Source organism: Aulonocara sp. 'chitande type north' Nkhata Bay, linkage group LG14, assembly GCF_057382095.1.
Source record: "Aulonocara sp. 'chitande type north' Nkhata Bay isolate Kocher_YH1m ecotype deep benthic linkage group LG14, A_spYH_male_GT1.1, whole genome shotgun sequence".
Taxonomy (NCBI): Eukaryota; Metazoa; Chordata; class Actinopteri; order Cichliformes; family Cichlidae; genus Aulonocara; species Aulonocara sp. 'chitande type north' Nkhata Bay.
In genome coordinates this window covers 1,076,759-1,093,057 of record NC_141357.1, presented here as the reverse complement: position 1 = coordinate 1,093,057, position 16,299 = coordinate 1,076,759, and positions in this window count along the sequence as shown.

The following is a 16,299-nucleotide window of genomic DNA, read 5'->3' as shown; positions in this document are numbered from 1 at the left end:
TAAATGGATGGATGATGGATGGATGGATGGATGGATAGATGATGGATGGATGGATGGATTCATGGATTCGTGGATAGATGATGGATGGATGGATGGATTCATGGATAGATGATGGATGGATGGATGGATGGATGGATGGACAATGGATGGATGGACGATGGATGGATGGATGGATGGATGGATAGATGATGGATGGATGGATGGATTCATGGATTCATGGATTCGTGGATAGATGATGGATGGATGGATGGATGGATGGATGGATGGATTCGTGGATAGATGATGGATGGATGGATGGATGGATTCATGGATAGATGATGGATGGATAGATGATGGATGGATGGATGGATGGATGGATTGGTAGATGACGGATGGATAGATGATGGATGGATGGATGAATGATGGATGGATGGATGGATAGATGATGGATGGATGGATGATGGATGGATAGATGGATAGATGATTGATGGATAGATGATGGATGGATGAATGGATGGATAGATGATGGATGGATGAATGGATGAATGGATGAATGGATGAATGGATGAATGGATGGATGGATGGAAGGATGGATGATGGATGATGGATGGATAAAGGATTAGTGGATGATAGATGATGGAAGGATGGATGGATGATGGACGATGGATGATGGACGATGGATGATGGACGATGGATGGATGGATGGATGGATGGATGGAAGGATGGATGATGGATGGATAATGGATGAATGGATGGATAGATGATGGATGGATGGAAGGATGGAAGGATGGATCGATGATGGACGATGGATGATGGATGATGGACGATGGATGGATGGATGGATTGATTGATAGATGGATTGACAATGGATGAGTGGATGATGGATGGATGGATGAATGGATGGATAGATGATGGATGGATGGAAGGATGGAAGGATGGATCGATGATGGACGATGGATGATGGACGAGGGATGGATGGATGGATGGATGGATGGATGGATGGACAATGGATGGCTTGATGGCTGGATGGATGAGTGGATGATGGATGGATGGATGGATGGATTGATGATGGATGGATGGATGGATGGATGAGTGGATAATGGATGGATGGATGGATGGATGGATGGACGAGTGGATGATGGATGGATGGATGATGGATGGATGGATGGCTGGCTGGACGATGGATGGATGGAAACTAAAACTAAAACTATTAACTACTCATTAAAAAAAACTACCCGTAGCAATGGGCCAGACACCCCATACTCCCGCAACACCTCCCACAGGACACCCCGAGGTACACGGTCGAATGCCTTCTCCAAGTCCACAAAACACATTTAGACTGGTTGGGCAAACTCCCATGCACCCTCAAGTATCCTCGAGAGGATAAAGAGCTCGTCCAGTGTTCCGCCACCAGGACGAAAACCGCATTGTTCCTCCTGTATCCGAGGTTCGACTAGCGGACGAACTCTCCTTTCCAGCACCCTGGCATAGACTTTCCCAGGGAGGCTAAGGAGTGTGATCCCCCTGTAGTTGGAACACACCCTCCAGTCTCCCCTCTTAAAGATGGGGACCACCACCCCGGTCTGCCAGTCCACAGGTACTGCCCCTGATCTCCACGCAACATTGCAGAGGCGTGTCAACCAGGACAGCCCTACAACGTCCAGAGCCTTCAGGAACTCGGGGCGGATCTCATCAACACCAGGGGCTCTGCCACCAAGGAGTTGTTTAACTGCCTCAGTGACCTCGCCCCCGGAAATTGGCGGGTCATTCCCCTCATCCCCAGACTCTGCTTCCTCCTCGGAAGACGTATCAGTGGGATTAAGGAGGTCCTCGAAGTATTCCTTCCACCGCCTGACAATTTTCTCAGTCGACGTCAGCAGCGCTCCGCCAGCACTATACACAGTGCAGGTAGAGCACCGCTTTCCCCTCCTGAGACGCCTGACGGTTTACCAGAATCTCTTCGAGGCAGTCCGAAAGTCTTTTTCCATGGCCTTTCCGAACTCCTCCGACACCCGAGTTTTTGCTTCAGCCACTGCCCGAGCCGCATTCCGCTTGGCCTGTCGATACCTGTCGGCTGCCTCCGGAGTCCCACAGGCTAACCAAGCCCGATAGGACTCCTTCTTCAGCCTGGTGGCTCCCTTCACCTCTGGTGTCCACCATTTGGTTCGGGGATTACCACCACGGCAGGCACCAACCACCTTGCGGCCGCAGCTCAATGCTCCAGGTGGAGCACCTTCCAGCCATGCGTAGAGGTGAGCCCGACTATATCTAGCCAGTACCTCTCAACCTCACGCATTAACTCAGGCTCCTTCCCCACCAGAGAGGTGATATTCCATGTCCCTATTGCCAGTCTTGGCAGCTGGGGATCAGTCCGCCAGGGCCTCCGCTCCTGGCCGCCACCCAGCACACAATGCACCCGACCTCTATGGCGCCTCCTGCGGGAGGATGGGCCCATGTCTCCTCTTCGGGCTGCGCCCGGCCGGACTGAGGCCCGGCCACCAGACGCTCGCCCTCGGGCACCCTCCCCGGGCCTGGTAACCCTATCCCAGGCAGGGTAAACTGTTCCCTCGATGTTCTCTTCATAAGGGTCTTCTGAATCGCTCTTTGTCTGGTCCCTCACCCAGGACCAATTTGCCATGGGAGACCCTACCAGGGGGCAAAAGCCCCCAGACAACATAGCCCCTGGGATCCCTGGGACACACAAACCCCTCCACCACGATAAGGTAGCGATTCACGGAGAAGAATATCTATATTGATTTCCCTAAACCCTGCCTCTGCTATAAATCAAATAATAAGAAATAACAACTAAAACTGACGCTGACTGTATACACCTGTGTCCATGGAAGTCAGTGGAACATATGAACTCAATGATTGTTGAATGTTGCACCTTCTGCTGTGCCACCCATTGAACTGCAGCATATTTCGCTACAATGGGGAGTCAAAAGTCTCCTGTGGGCACTTTCTCAGGCACCAAAACAAAAACAGGTGGGTGACTGCCAAAATGATAAACCCAAAGCTTTAAACAGTAGTCCACAAACCAATGGATGACACCACAGTGGTGGTAGCATTCATTTCTTATTATAGAGCCTGTGGCTATGGCGTCATTGCTGACTCTTGAGGCCTTTGGGAAAGCCACTGCAGTGCCTAGCAACCGTAGCTATGTTTCAAACAAACGCAGTTTTTTTTTAATGCCGGGTCTCTGGTTTTATAACAGAGGAGTCTCTGGGAATGAATCCTGACCTGACCTACAGGAAGCACAAGGTGTCGTTCTTATCTGAGAAGGTGATACACGAGTATTTTAAGTGTAAAGAAACGAAATAAACAGTGGAAACACTGCTTACAGGGCGTGTCGTACTAGAGAGAAAGGCATGCAGTTTATGTTAAGCTCCACACTCTTCCTCCTGACGCATGAAATCAGTGTGTTGTTTCTCTTAAACCAACACACCCACACTCGGTGCTCTGATGATGTGGACGTCATGCAGCAGTCCTGCTTTAATGGTTAAAATGTGTCAGCGTTCAGATCTTTGCATGCTCCTACACATCCCATTCACAAGTTTCTTTGTAGAAAATAACACTAAACAAACAGGCAGAAGCTTTCCATGGAGGGTGACATCATCTACATCCTGTAATCTTCCTGACGTTGATGCATTAGCACAGCTTACTTACATCACCAATTTGATAAGGAGAGTTTGTTTGACCTCATCTTTCCGTCTTCCATCCTCCACAGAGCTCTTTGCTTGAACCGTGTGTCCTGCTTCCTCTCACTCCTGAACTTTCAAGAAGAGAAACTGTTTATAAAGTGCTGAAGAGAAGGATTAAGTTCCCTTCAGCATAATATGTTTCCACGCGCTTGTCCAGGATCTGTAATAAATCACTACTTTAATGTAAGAGCACGCCGGCTGCGTGTGGCTGCTTTAATGAATTGGTTTTGCATTCATGGGTCCATTTTTTTCTGTAAAGCGACAAAATGTGTTTTTGTTTGAGAAGTGGAGTTCAGATAGTGGACTGGTGAAGGACTGAAAGCAGAAATACACATCTGCCCCACCATGGAGTACCTCTTTGGCCTGCGTGTGCCACAGTGACGTGTATCTCTGTGCAGCCACAGCTTGAATAAACATTTATATTACCCCACTCAGCAAAATGCTTTTTCCAGAATCTCCAAAGAATTTAAAATATTTCTCGAGTGTGACGAAGCACTTTAATTTCCAAGACAGAGCGAATGGCTCAGAGACATACCAAAGCTTTACAAGCTGGAATTTCGTTTTATGAGAATAATCCCTATATGTGCATGATACGCACAAACAGCCCTCCAATACTGTCTCCTCCTTGGCCCAAGGTGAACCCTCCATGCTCTGGAAAATTCCACTCAGCTGTCCAAGACCATGTCCTACGATGAGAGGCGTGTTATTACCAAAGGTGACAGAAAAAAATACCAGTTTGGGATTTTCTTTAAAAGACTGAAAATCTTAAATGAGTCTGAAAGTTTACGAGGACCTTCTGATTTAGCTATTAAACGCAACTCGTATTTAACCTGGTTTTCAGGTTGCAGAGACTCACATTAAACTGACAGAAGCCCTTTGGTCAGGCGTTGTTTTGACCATTGCTTTATATACTCTCTCCAGCATGTACTGGTTCTGCCCCGGGAATAATCCTGGTGGGACATGCCTGGAATGCCTTCCCCAGTCCACATGTAGACTAGTTGGGCAAACTCCAATGTACCCCCGAGTATCCTCGAGAGGGTAGAGAGCTGGTCCGGTGTTCCACGACCGGCATGAAAACCACTTTGTTCAGCCTGTATCCAAAGGACGGACAAGCAAGGATCAATGTCCTGGTATTGAAATATATATTTGTGCCCTGTGGAATAGACCACACACACTCCTGTGACTGTCTGTTTTTCACACTTTTGATTCAGTCTCAAAAGTCTTGAAATGATAATGTTCTCAATGCTTTAAAACTCCACAAGTAGCTATGTAAAGTAATGTAAAAGTACATGTATCAGCAGGGATAACGTGTGTGTGTGTGTGTACAGGTTCTTACTATACTGGTGGGGACCAACAGCCACATTTTAAGGGTGAAAATTTTTCACTCTCAAGATGTGGTTTTAGTGTCAAGGTTACAGGGTTGTGGTTAGGTTTAGGGTAAGGGTTAGGCAAACATCTTTGATGGTTAGGGTAAGCAGCTAGAGAAAGCATGATGTCACGTCTGGTTTGCCACAAGGATAGCAAACCAGACGTGTGTGTGGGGGGGTGGGGGGTGGGGGGAGAGAGATCATGGAAAAATGTGGTCCAAGAGTTTACTGCTAGGGTCACTCCCACAGAGGTGGTTTTAAGTACTTTGACAGGTGTTTATAGGTGTGTGTGCAGCTCCAACCATCACAGTTGTGCAGTCTGGTGATTATTTCAGCCTAAGGGGGTATAGCTGTAGACCACTGGGCTGAGGCAATATATATATAAATGAAACTTTTTTTTTGCTGCTGTGAAAGGACAAAATGAGCAGTATGTAAGTTAATGCATAACAATAACAATGGCATCAAACACCTGCCAAGAAAAAAAGTATATTCCTGTTGTATTAGATGCAAACTGTATCCACTAACAGTGAACTATTGTTGTCAGTGCAGTCAGAGTGAGTATGGCACTAGTTACTGTAATGATAGCAGCAACAGCAGTGCAGACCTGTCATTCTGGTCGGCAGAGGCTGGCACATCCAGACCCCAATAAAACAGCCAGACTGATATATCAGCCTGACGTGAGCACAGTCTGTTCTTTCTTGGCAGTGGAGACTCTGAGCAGCAGGGGAGACGTGTGATCAAACCCAGCGTGTGATCAGTCATGATTCACCAGTGTCGTCTGATAAGCAAAAGCTGTGTGAACGTGCTCTGGATGACAGAGAGATGAGAGAAACGGTGTTCCTGCTCCTCCCGTCTGTCAGCGTGCCAGCTTCTTTCAATTTACTGGCTGAGCTGATACCTGCATGTCCTCAATTGTCTTATTTCTTTGTGACTTTGTTTCCTAACTTTACTTAACCCACCCATTCACCTTGCCTTTGCTGGTTTTTTGTTTTTCAGTTATCCTTTACTGCCCTCTAGTGGATAAACTGCAGAGTGCAGTCACTGGAGGTTAGCTTGGAAACACACAAGGATCCACAGTGGGGACCCTAAAAGCTAGCCACGTTTATTGTATAGCACCTCTCAACAGCAGTGTTCATGCAGAAGCATCAGGACATGCTTCTGCATGAACAGGAACAACAATGATGGCAGATTTACAAATGTTTAAATATAAATTGAAATATACACAGAACTAAGGTAAAGACTTGAAGCAGTGCTGATGTGGTCAAACTGAGTAAATAAAGCCACAGAGTCATAGAACTTACACTTAGGTCCATATATATTTGGACAGTGACAGCGTTCTGTACATCACCTCGACGGATTTTAAATGAAACAACTCAGATGCAGCTGAAGTGCAGAGTTAAGCTTTAGATCAGTGGGTTGAACAAAAAAAATGCTTAAAAATGTTTGGAACTAAAGCAGTTTTTAACACGATCCCTTCATCTCAGGGGCTCAAAAGTAATTGGACAAAAGAAATAACTGAAAATAAAATGTTCATTTCTAATACTTGGTTGAAACCCCTTCAGCAGCCTGAATGAACTCGCGGACTCGCTGGTTTCCTCCTTTTTCATGCTCTGCCAGGCCTTTACTGAAGCGGCTTTCAGTTGCTGTTTCTTTGAAGGCCGTTCTGTCCAAAGTTTAGTCTTCAACAAGTATAATGGAGGTTCAGTTGGGCTAATATCAGGGACTGACTTGGCCGTTCCACCTCTTTGCTTTGATAAACTCCTGGGTTGCTTTGGCTGTATGGGTCATCGTCCATCTGTATTATGAAACGCTGCCCAATCAATCTGACTGCATGTAGCTGGATGTGAGCAGACAGCTCTGAATGACTTCGGCTGCTTCTGTCACATCATCATAAACACTAGTGTCCGAGTGCCACTGGCAGCCGTGCCCCAGCCATCACCTTGCCTCCACCGTGTTTAACAGATGATGTGTATGCTGTGGATCATGAGCTGTTCCACACCTTCTCCATACGTTTTTTCTCGCCATCATTCTGGTAGAGGTGGATGTCATAAGTCCAAAAATGTTTTTGATCTGTGCTGGCTTTTTTAGATGTGTTTTTAGCAGAGTCCAATCATACCTTTCTGCTCTTGAGGCTTATGAGTAGCTTGCACCCTGCAGTGAACCTTCTGTGTTTACTTTCATGCAGTCTTCTCTTTATGGTACACTTGGATACGCTGACCTCCCGGACAGTGTTGTTCACTTGGTTGGCTGTCATGAAGCGGGTCCTCATCTCTGTGGAAATTATTCTGCAATCATCCACCTCTTTTGTCTTTTGTGGACGCCCAGCCTTCTTGCATGTCTGAGTTCACCATTGCTCTCTTTGTTTCTCAGGATGGATTTTTTTGTCACTCCTACTGTTGTAGAATTTTTCTAGGGTTTTTTTTTTTCTGTTTTTGCAGCGTAAGGATGGCTTGTTCCATCTGCATGTTGTCTGTTCACAGTAAAATCTTCCAAATGCAACCACCACACCTCAAATCAACTCCATGCTTTTATCTGCTTAATTGATAAAGACATAACGCAGGAATTGCCCACACCTGCCTGTGAAATCAATGTTGAGTCAATTGTCTGCATACTTTTGGTCACTTTAAAAAAGAGGGTGGGACATGTTAGGGAGCTGAATTCCAGTTTGAATTTGGATAAATCTCTGACGCTCTTCCACAGCATGTCTTTATCCTGTTTTCCTTCTTTCACCTCAACCGGTCGCAGCAGATGGCCCCGCCCCTCCCTTTTTCCTTCCCACTGTCGCCAAAGCGCTTGCTTGCAGGGGGTCATATGATTGTTGGGTTTTTCTCTGTATGTATTATTGTAGGGTCTGCCTTACAATATAAAGCACCTTGAGGTGACTGTTGTTGTGATTTGGCGCTGTGTAAATAAAACTGAATTGAATTGAACTAAAATGATTCCCTCAGATGAAAGCTGGGAGTCTACACATTATGTCCATTGTTGCTGGAATATGTTTCAGTAAACAGGTAAAAACCTAAACTCATGTCAGGGTCCAAATATACATCTGTATTTCTGGGGGGCTTATGCACAGAGGAGTTGAGAGGTGGGGATCCCACTGTTATCATTATTCTTAAAAGATTTTGGCTCAATAGTTCACATGGCCATGGTCCAAAAAAGGCAGACTCCAGTATGTGAATAATGCATGTTCCTGCAGAGTACTCTTGGATCAAAATGTAAAGTTCCTGACAAGGTCAGTCGACATTTTCATGCAGCGTAGTTTGTCAGCTGGATGGCACGCTGCAAGTTCCCTATTGTTAACATACGTGTTTGGAACACAATCCACTGATCTAAGTAGCGCTGGGCACAACATCTGATCCACTTGTTGTGACAGTAAAGTAATACTTTACTGTCAAAAGAACGTCTTCACTTTGATTTCTCATCTTGAGATCATGTTGATTTAAGGGATTATTATTTGTTTGCCTTGAGTTTCGGATGTTTTACCTGGGTCGTCATATATATATATGACATCGTATGTATGTATATATATATATATATATATATCGTATATACGATATATATATATATATATATATCGTATATACGATATATATATATATATATATCGTATATACGATATATATATATATATATATATATCGTATATACGATATATATATTAGGGGTGCAACAATACATAAAATTCACGGTTCGGTTCGGTTCGATACTTTGGTGTCACAGTTCGATATTTTTTCGATACAAAAAAAAGTTCATGTCTTTTTAATTTGTCACTTATTAAAATTATAAATATATATTTTAACTCAAACGTACAGTTTTTAAATTTAATGTTCCTGAAACAACAAAGTAATAAAAAAATAAATCTATCTGATCGAGAAATCCCTCATCTTTGGAAAAGAGAGTTTGTTTCAGAGACATGGCTCTTTCAAAATAAAAGCTATACTATACGCTTCTTCTGGGCTATATTCTCAGCAGCATATTAAACATATCAGGTCCCCATAAGGAGAATCCTGTGCTAACGGCTGTCTAAATGACTCGGGTAAAGTTTGTAGCATGCGTGCTTGTTGTTTTTGTCTGCTTCCACTTGTCTTTGCACTAGGATGCTGTCGGAGTAAATGTGCAGTCATATTCGTTGTGTTCCCACTAGTGCTCTCAGCGTTAATCTCGTTGAAATGACGTTAACACCACAACACGGCAAATCTCCGTTAACGAGCTACCGCGGATCGCCCCGTGCGTGGGGCTGGACGGCCAACACGTTAACGAGCTAACTGCGCTAACGCACTAGCTCCCACCCATGTAATTGAGCGTGGCACATCCGACATAGTGTTTTACTTTTGTCCATGACGCGCTTACCTTCAGGGTCATACGTCACATTAAGACCAAGATAGTTCCAAACGCCAGATCTGAATGAGGGTGAGGGAGGTTCAGTTTGCCATGTTGCAACGAGAGCTTAACTTCTGTCTCGCTAGCTTGCCCTGCGCTCAGTGAATCTGCGTTCGACTACTCCGCCTAGGCTGGAAGGAAAGTTGATCAAATAAATTTTGTATTGTTTGATACACAAGCGTACCGAACCGAAAGCACTGTATCGAACGGTTCAATATCGATACGAGTATTGTTGCACCCCTAATATATATATATATATATATACACGATATATACGATATATATATATATAGTGGCGAGCTCAGACAAGGAGGAGACAGAATTCCGTTCGGTCTTGCTCCCCCGCCCTCTTAGCCAGGGAGCACAGCCATTTATTTACATCCGGCAACAGCACAGCAACAACAACAACAACACACAGGGTGCCCTCTCACCCCGGAAGGACGCACCATCGCAGCGAGAGGGCGTCACCCGTCGCTATGGTAACATAAACAAAACATAACTGTATAAACAGAACCCCGAACAGCCCTGACTCGCTACATAGCCCCCACCTAAGGACGACCCCATTACCCCACACAAAGTCCTGCAAATGTCCAGGTGCCTTCATTTGGTGCACCAGCCGGTCTCAACCGGTGGGGGAAAAGTCACTCGGGTCAGAACATAGAGTGCCACCATCATCCCCTGCCCCGGCGTCGGCCGGAGCGAGCAGTTGGTACGGTGAGAGCCTGTCCCGGTGCAACACCACCATGCACCCCAGGCCCGGCATGCGGATGCGGTAGACCACTTCTGTTAGCCGCTCCACAACCTCCGCCGGCCCTTGCCAGTGACTGCACAGTTTGGGGGACACTCCTCTCTTGCGGACCGGGCAGTACACCCAAACCTTGTCGCCTGTTATGAAAACACCCCCTTGGTGCTGGCCTGGGCCTGGCGGGTATAGTCATGAACCACCTGCAGCCGCTCCCTCAGCCTGCTGTGCCCGAACACCAGATCCACAGGCGTCCGGAGCTCCCGTCCAAACATCAGAGTGGCAGGTGTGCACTGGCTGGACTCCTGAACCGCAGTCCGATACGACCAAAGGACCAGGGGCAGATGTCGGTCCCAATCCCGCTGGTGGTGGCTGGTGAGAATGGCGAGCTGGGTGGCCAGCGTGCGGTTGAAGCGCTCAACCAAGCCATTGCTTTGCGGGTGGAGCGGTGTAGTTCTCGTCTTCTCCACCCCCAGCCGCCGGCAGATCTCCCCGAAGACCTTCGATTCGAAGTTACCCCCCTGGTCACTGTGGAGCTCAGCCGGGACCCCAAAACGGGTGAACATCTTCTCCACCAGCTTCTCGGCCGTCGTCATTGCGCTCTGATCCGCCACCGCGTAGGCCTCTGGCCACTTCGTGAAATAGTCCATAGCCACCAACACATACTGGTTCCCTGACTCTGTGACGGGGAAAGGCCCTAGGACGTCCACTCCAACTCTTTCTATTGGGGCCCCCACCAGGTACTGCTGAAGGGGGGCAGTGGAGCGTTGAGTTGGGCCCTTCTGTGCCGTGCAGGTGTCACAGCAGTGCACATGAAGTTCCACATCCCCTCGACAGCCAGGCCAGTAGAACCGTCCCCTGAGGCGGCGGAGAGTTTTGGCGTTCCTATAGTGTCCTGCCCCCACCGAGCCGTGGACCAGCTCAAGCACCTGCGACCGCAGCGACCGAGGCACCAACAGCTGCAGGAGATCTCTGCCCTGACCGGGGGCCCGCCATCTCCGGTACAGGAGGCCGTCGTGGGTCTCCAGATTGTTGTGCTGGGAGTAGTAGGCCTTCACCTCGGGCTCCTGTCCCGACACCCCCGTCCAAGCGGGGCATTGCACCGCCTCCAGCCAGGCCCCCACCTGAACCAACGTCGCATCGGCCTCCTGCTCCCGCTTCAGCTGCTGCATTGTCAATGGGAGCCACCCCCCTCCGCCAGCTGTGGCCTGAGCAGTAGCCACCCCCAGCACCTCCTGGGCCCGCTCCTCCTGTTGCAGGCAGTAGCGGCACTCGATGGCTACGCAGGGCTGTCTGGAGAGGGCATCAGCGTTGCCATGCTGTCGTCCTGCCCGATGCTGGATCTTGAAGTCATAGCCCTGAAGGACCTCCAGCCAGCGGGCCACCTGCCCTTCTGGGTGTTTGAAGTTCAGGAGCCAAGTCAGAGACACATGGTCAGTGCGCAGGAGGAACCAGCAGCCGTGCAGATAGGGCTGGAAGTGCCGCACCGCTAGCACTACGGCCAGCAGCTCCGGCCGGGTCACGCAGTAGTTCCTCTCGGCTCGCCCCAAGGCACGAGTGAAGTACGCCACCACCCATTCTCCAGCCTCGTCCTGCTGGGAAAGGACCGCCCTGACTCCTACATTGCTAGCATCAGTGTCCACAATGAAAGGTTGCCGGGCGTCAGGGTAGGCCAGGACTGGGGCTCTGGTGAGGGCCTCCTTCAGCTGTGCAAAAGCCGCAGCACAGGCATCCCCCCAGCCAAACAGCTGTCCCTTGTCAGTCAGGCGGTGGAGGGGGCTGGCCATCGTCGTGAACCCCTTGATGAACCGACGGTAGTAGGAGGCTAGGCCCAGGAAGCTCCGCAGTTCTTGGACATTCGAGGGAGTCGGCCAGTCCCGGACCGCAGCCACTTTTGCGGGGTCAGTGGCGACACCTCAAGCGCTGATCACGTGGCCCAAGAACGTGGTGTCTCTCGCCAACAGCCGGCATTTCGCGGGGTTGAGCCGCAGCCCAGCTCGTCGGATGGCACTCAAGACCTCGCTCAGGTGAGACAGTGCACTGTCGAAGTCACCACCGTGCACCAACAGGTCATCCAGGTACACAACGCAGCGGCTACGAGGGATATCCATGAGCACCCTGTCCATCAGCCTCTCAAACGTCGCTGGCGCATTGCAGAGCCCAAATGGCATGACCCTGAACTGCCATAGCCCCTGTCCAATGGTGAATGCAGTCTTAGGCCTTGCTTCGGGGGCTAGTAACCACTGCGTAGGTCGAGGGAGCTGAAACAGCTGGAGCCGGTAACGTAATCTAGGGCCTCGTCGATCCGCGGAAGCGGGTACGAGTCCTTCTTGGTGACTGCATTGAGACGGCGAAAGTCCACGCAGAACCTCGGGCTGCCATCCTTCTTCCCCACCAGAACCACAGGTGCCGCCCATGGGCTATTGGACGACTCGATCACCCCAGCCGCAGCCATCTCACGACTCTTCTCCTCCGCTACCTGCCGTTTTGAGAGGGGCAGCCGGTGTGGGCGCAGATGGATGGGCTGGATGGTGTGCTGGACCAGAGTCGTCTGCCTACAGTCTTTGTCACTGGCGGCAAAGATGTCCACATTCTCATCCAGGAGGCACCTCAACCGCTGGCGCTGGTCGACGTTGAGGCCTGCGCTGCTGCGCTGCCAAAGGTCATCAACAGCCTCGATGGTCTCGGTCGAGGGAGGTTTGTCGGGCTGAGAGGCTGAGGCTGAGGCGAGTGGAGATGACCCGGAGCCACCAGCATCCGAAATACCTGCTGGTTAGGTCGCGAGGTGTGTATGTGTATGTGTTATGTGTTAGTCCCCATAGGGAAATAGTTCCTCTGCATTTAACCCATTCACCCAGTGAAGCAGTGGGCAGCCACCAGTGCAGCGCCCGGGGAGCAGTAGGGACGGTACCTTGCTCAGGGGTACCTCAGGGTAGCCGTTCAGTGGAGTCGAACCCCCGACCTTCCGATCATGGGGCCACCACTCTACCTACTGAGCTATCCCTGCCCCCTGGTGAGCACCAGCTCGGCCCTTTCAGCCTCAAGGAGCGCCTCACGGAGGGTCTGAGGCATGGCCAGGCGGACGTGTTGGCGTAGTCGGTCTGGGAAAAGTCCTCGCAGAAAAGCATGCAGGCTAAGCTCCTCACGGGCTGCTGCTGGAAACTCCGAGTAGCCACAACGAGCATACAGCAACACGTCTACTGCAAAGGTGCCCAGGCTCTCCCCCGGCTGACGGCTCCGGTTGGTCAGCCGCTCTCTGTTCTGATCAGTGGAGTGCCGCTGTCCGAATTGCCTCTTGAGTGCCGCGGTGAGGGCCTGGAGCTTATGCTGCTCTGCCGGGGCTAGGTCAAGGAGTATCTGCAGTGCATCTCCCTCTAATGCTAGCGCTAGGTGTGTAGCAGTCTCCTCTTCGCTCCAGCCACTATGTCTGGCGGCCAGCCGCACTTGTGAGAGGTAGGGCTCTAGCGGGGTTAGCCCGTTGTATTTCGGTACCTTAACTGGCATGGTAGGTATAACTGCTCGCGGATGGGGGCTCGGCGTGTGGGTCGACAGAGGTAGCCCATGAAGCATTGCCCTAGCATCTGTCGCGACAGGCCGCCGCCGCGGTGCGCTCGCGCCATCTGGACCCATCGGGGGACTTACATGGCCGCTCACATCCTCTCTCTTCAATCGCCAGCTTCCCAAGCGGGGAATGTTCTCCTCGACAGCTTGCTCCAGCCTCTGAATGTCTCTCTCCATTACGGCGAGGGTGAGCTATCCCACTTCTGACACCAGTGTGGCGAGCTCAGACAAGGAGGAGACAGAATTCCGTTCAGTCTTGCTCCCCCGCCCTCTTAGCCAGGGAGCACAGCCATTTATTTACATCTGCCAGAAGAACACTGCCGCTAGCTAACTGCTCAGCACGGCAACAGCACAGCAACAACAACAACAACACACAGAGCGCCCTCTCACCCCGGAAGGACACACTGTCGCAGCGAGAGGGCGTCACCCGTCACTATGGTAACATAAACAAAACATAACTGTATAAACAGAACCCCGAACAGCCCTGACCCGCTACAATATATATATATATCGTATATATATCGTATATATATATTAGGGGTGCAACGATACACAAAATTCACGGTTCGGTTCGGTTCGATACTTTGGTGTCACGGTTCGATATTTTTTCGATACAAAAAAAATGTTCATGCCTTTTTAATTTGTCATTTATTAAAATTATAAATATATATTTTAACTCAAAAGTACAGTTTTTAAATTTAACCCTAACCCTTGTGCGTGTTTTTTATTTTGACAGCGAATGCGCACCTGCGGACCACTTATGTGCAGCCCTGGTTATTTAGCTCGTCATATCGCAGCAACAGAAATTATTTTGTCCATGAAACCATAAAGCTGCACTTTCTTTTTGCCTTATAGTCTGATTTGTCATAACTTCTCCGTTTTGTGGTAAGCTTTTCTTTGGCTGTCACTTCTTCACCCTGACCTGTCTTATTTGGCTCAGCAGAACTAAAATATATATCGTGCTGCTTTTACACACGGACTCACATAACGGTCAGCGATTCTCTGCGCGATCAACCTCTCACATGTTTAAGCTTGCTGCGGGAGATTTCACTTGTCATGTTTGCATAGTAAGCTAACGATTAATAAGACGATGTCAGAGGAATTGGTGCACAAATTATCATCACTCACAGATCAGTGCTGTCGCTCTCTATACACAGTTCGCACGATTGCAAAGTGAAAGCAAAAAACAAGCGCAAATTCAAACACGATTTCAATATGTCACATATTGACAGTGGCTCACCGATGCCAATGACATAATTACCCAGCTACATTTCTGAAAGAATCCAAAAGCATTGACTTATATTTTTCCTTCCTACAATAGCCCGATGGGCAGGGAAGAGATAGATTTTGGTAGCCCGACTGAAAAAATCGCTAGCCCCGGGACGTCGGGCTAGCGATATTGCGAGCCCTGTATCTGATTGAGGAATCACTCATCTTTGGAAAAGAGAGTTTATTACAGAGAAATGTCTCTTTCTACAATAAAAGCTATACTATCCGCTTCTTCTGGGCTATATTCTCAGCAGCATAAGGAGAATCATGTGCTAACAGCTGTCTAAATGACTCAGCTAAAGTTAGTAGCAGAGGTGTGGACTCGAGTCACATGACTTGGACTCGAGTCAGACTCGAGTCATTAATTTTATGACTTTAGACTTGACTTGAAAAAATGTTCTAAGACTTGTGACTTGACTTGGACTTTTACACCAATGACTTGGGACTTGAATTGGACTTGAACCGGTTTACTTGAAAAGACTTGATATTTTACCCCAAATATAAAATTTAACATGCATATTATATAGAGATTGAAAATGTGACGTCATTCACGGGTAGAACCGCAAAGGATTCTGGGAACTCGTGGCAAGCGGTACTAGCGCACGCAGGCTTTCAATTGAAATCAGTCACACAGCGATAAAAAGAAACACAAAAATGTCAAGAAGCCGTTGTATTATTAACTGCAATAGCCGGTCGCATGACAGCCACGGGAAGCTGACGGGTAAAGAGATCGGTTGTTATCGGATTACGTCGTTGAAGAGAAATTGTTCGAGCCATGTTTCCGAAGTAACAAAGAGGCGACTGGATTGCAGCCATTCAAAGACCAATTATAACGTCCCAGAACCCTCCAGCTCACAGGTTAGTCTGCTCCAAGCATTTCCACAAAGGCAAGTCTTCTGTTGTAGTTAATGCGTCATTTTTCTTAACATAATTGGTGATATAGGTTACAAGCAAGTCTGGCGCTGAACAGAAATTGTCGCGCTATGCTCCTTTGTTTATTGTGTTTATTGTGCATAAATAGTGAATTGTCCTGACACAATATTGTGTTTCGCTTCTGTTATTATGGTACATTGACAAAAACATATACGTTTATTCACAGGATAAAACAGGTTTTTTGTATCACTAATTGCCCAGTGCGATTACAGCATACAATATTGTTGTCACTGCTACATTTCTGTGATGCTACCAGAAATTATTTCCACTACTAATTAATTACCGTTGAGCTCAAAGGTCCTATTAATAAACGGTTAAGGAATGTGTATTTATGAAGACGATTTGTGAGACTGGTAAACTTATGATA